Consider the following 3,477-nt stretch of genomic DNA (forward strand, 5'->3'; position numbering starts at 1 on the left):
AGTTACAGGTAACATACTTCTTCTAGCAGAATGTACATCTTCACCTATTGGACAGTAGGGAGTCAGTGTGTAACCTTGTGTTCTACCAAGTGTGTTGTACACAGTCTGTTTCTCATTAAGTTCTGTTGTATTTGATGCCGTAATAGCGTGGTAGCAATACGCTGTTGTAATGTCCATCTGTGCCCATCCCACTGCAGCCCTGCCACTGGGTCCCATCCTTACCCCACCCATGTGTCCCATCCTTACCCCACCCATGTGTCCCATCCTTACCCCACCCATGTGTCCACCCACCCATGTGTCCCATCCTTACCCCACCCATGTGTCCACCCACCCATGTGTCCCATCCTTACCCCACCCATGTGTCCCATCCTTACCCCACCCATGTGTCCACCCACCCATGAGTCCCCTGTCCACTCCACCCATGAGTCCCATCCTTACCCCACCCATGTGTCCCATCCTTACCCCACCCATGTGTCCACCCACCCATGAGTCCCCCTGTCCACTCCACCCATGAGTCCCATCCTTACCCCACCCATGTGTCCACCCACCCATGTGTCCCATCCTTACCCCACCCATGTGTCCACCCACCCATGTGTCCCATCCTTACCCCACCCATGTGTCCCATCCTTACCCCACCCATGTGTCCACCCACCCATGAGTCCCCTGTCCACTCCACCCATGAGTCCCATCCTTACCCCACCCATGTGTCCCATCCTTACCCCACCCATGTGTCCACCCACCCATGAGTCCCCTGTCCACTCCACCCATGAGTCCCATCCTTACCCCACCCATGTGTCCACCCACCCATGTGTCCCATCCTTACCCCACCCATGTGTCCCATCCTTACCCCACCCATGTGTCCACCCACCCATGAGTCCCCTGTCCACTCCACCCATGAGTCCCATCCTTACCCCACCCATGTGTCCCATCCTTACCCCACCCATGAGTCCCATCCTTACCCCACCCATGTGTCCCATCCTTACCCCACCCATGTGTCCACCCACCCATGTGTCCCATCCTTACCCCACCCATGTGTCCACCCACCCATGAGTCCCCTGTCCACTCCACCCATGAGTCCCATCCTTACCCCACCCATGTGTCCACCCACCCATGAGTCCCATCTTACCCCACCCATGTGTCCACCCACCCATGTGTCCCATCCTTACCCCACCCATGTGTCCACCCACCCATGAGTCCCCTGTCCACTCCAACCCATGAGTCCCATCCTTACCCCACCCATGTGTCCACCCACCCATGTGTCCCCTGTCCACTCCACCCATGAGTCCCATCCTTACCCTACCCATGAGTCCCATCCTTACCCCACCCATGTGTCCCATCCTTACCCCACCCATGTGTCCACCCACCCATGTGTCCCCTGTCCACTCCACCCATGAGTCCCATCCTTACCCCACCCATGAGTCCCATCCTTACCCCACCCATGAGTCCACCCACCCATGTGTCCCCTGTCCACCCACCCATGAATCCCCTGTCCACCCCACCCATGTGTGTGTGATTGTGATTGGTCTGGGACAGTAGAGGAGACTGTGTGTGCATGGATACTCCACACTGCCTCTGTGCTGACAATGAGGGACAGAACAAGCAGCTTGTTAAAGTCTCTTTATCTTTCTTTTTAACATTATCACTCTCTCTCCCTCTCTTTTTTTCCTCTCTTTTCTCAGTCTCTAATCACTCAGTCCTCTTTGTTTGGTCCTTTGGGCTTTGCATTCTCACTTTTATGCACATCTCTCTCTCTCTCTCTCTCTCTCTCTCTCTCTCTCTCTCCTCTCTCTCTCTCTCTCTCTCTTCTCTCTCTCTCTCTCTCTCTCTCTCTCTCAAATTCAAAGTTGCTTTATTAGCATGACTGTATTTGAACAGTGTTGTCAAAGCTATTGTTACATACATTACAACATAACATCTATCTCTCTCTCTCTCCCTCTCCCTCTATCTCTCTCTCTCTATCTCTCTCTCTGTCTCTCTCTCTCTCTATCTCTCTCTCTGTTTCTCTCTCTCTGCCTGCCTTTATACCGCTCTGTCTTATTCATCACTAAATGACTCCTCCTAGTCTATTCAGCAGAGCTTATGGAGCATGTAACAGTATGGCTAGAAGTCATGCCTCGCTAACCATGCTATGTGCATATGTCCTAATTAAGTTTACGGCATGCATATTTAGATGAGATGAGAACCGCTGTGCCTGGTCAGCAGTCACACACACACACACACACACACACATAGAGACACACACACACACACACACCTAGTTCACTTGGAGCTGGAAAGCACCAAGCCAGCATCATCTGTGAGAAGACGTTAGGTTTAATTGGGCCTGTCTTGGCATCTGGTTGGAGTTGGCAGAGGAGGGCAGGCGTCCCTGTCCCTTTATGGTCCTCACTGCCCCAGGAGTGGCCATTTTAGGAATGTCCGGGAGCACATGCAGGGAAGGGTCAGGTGCAAGTTCAGAGGTCTGTCAGAGAGATGCATCTGGTGTTACCGGAGGGGTCTGTGGGGCACACACACACTTAGAGATATACACACACACACACACACACACACACACACACACACACACACACACAATTACAGACACACAGACACACTTAGACACACACAGACACAATCACACACATCCATAAAGACACAGACAAACACATACACACACACACACACACGCACGCACGCACACACAGACACACTTAGACACACAGACACAGTCACACACATCAATAAAGACACAGACAGACACAGTCACACATACAGATAGGCACACACACACACACACACACACACACACACACACACACACACACACACACACACACACACTCTCTACAGGTCAGACTTGATTTTGTCTTTGGTTTGTTGGTTTGTTGGTTTTGGGTCACTAAGGGCTCCATCTTGCTGCGGCTCCCCATTAGCCAGTAATTGCCCTGGAGAGAGGAGAGGAGAGAAAGGAGAGGGGAGAGAGGGAAGAAAGGAAAGAGAGAGAGAGGAGGAAGAAGGGAGAGGACAAGAGGGGAGAGGGAGGAGAGGAGGGGAAAGGGAAGAGAGGAGGAGAGAGGGAAGAGAGGAGAGGGGAGAAAAGAGGGGAGCCACATGGCGCAGATGCAGAGCTAGTAGCCCTCTCTGACCTGTCTGAGCTCACGCTTCCACACTCTCTCTTCCGCACTCTCTCTCTCTCTCTCTCTCTCTCTCTCTCTCTCTCTCTCTCTCTCTCTCTCTCTATCGCTCTCTCTCTCTCTCTCTCTCTCTCTCTATCGCTCTCTCTCTCTCTCTCTGTGTGCTCATAGCCAAAGGGCTGCTCTGTCTTTCTACTGCGCTCTTAAGAGAGACACAGAAAAAGTGTGCGTTTGTTCATGTGCATTCTGTTTGTGTGTGTGTGTATGTGTGTGTGTTTGTGTCTGTCGGTCTCTCTGTCTGTCCGACTGTTTGTCTGTCTGTGTCTGGAGATGGACCAGATAGAAAGGAGGTGGTTTGTGTTTT

Source organism: Alosa sapidissima, chromosome 20 (genome assembly GCF_018492685.1).
Source record: "Alosa sapidissima isolate fAloSap1 chromosome 20, fAloSap1.pri, whole genome shotgun sequence".
NCBI classification, from domain to species: domain Eukaryota; kingdom Metazoa; phylum Chordata; class Actinopteri; order Clupeiformes; family Clupeidae; genus Alosa; species Alosa sapidissima.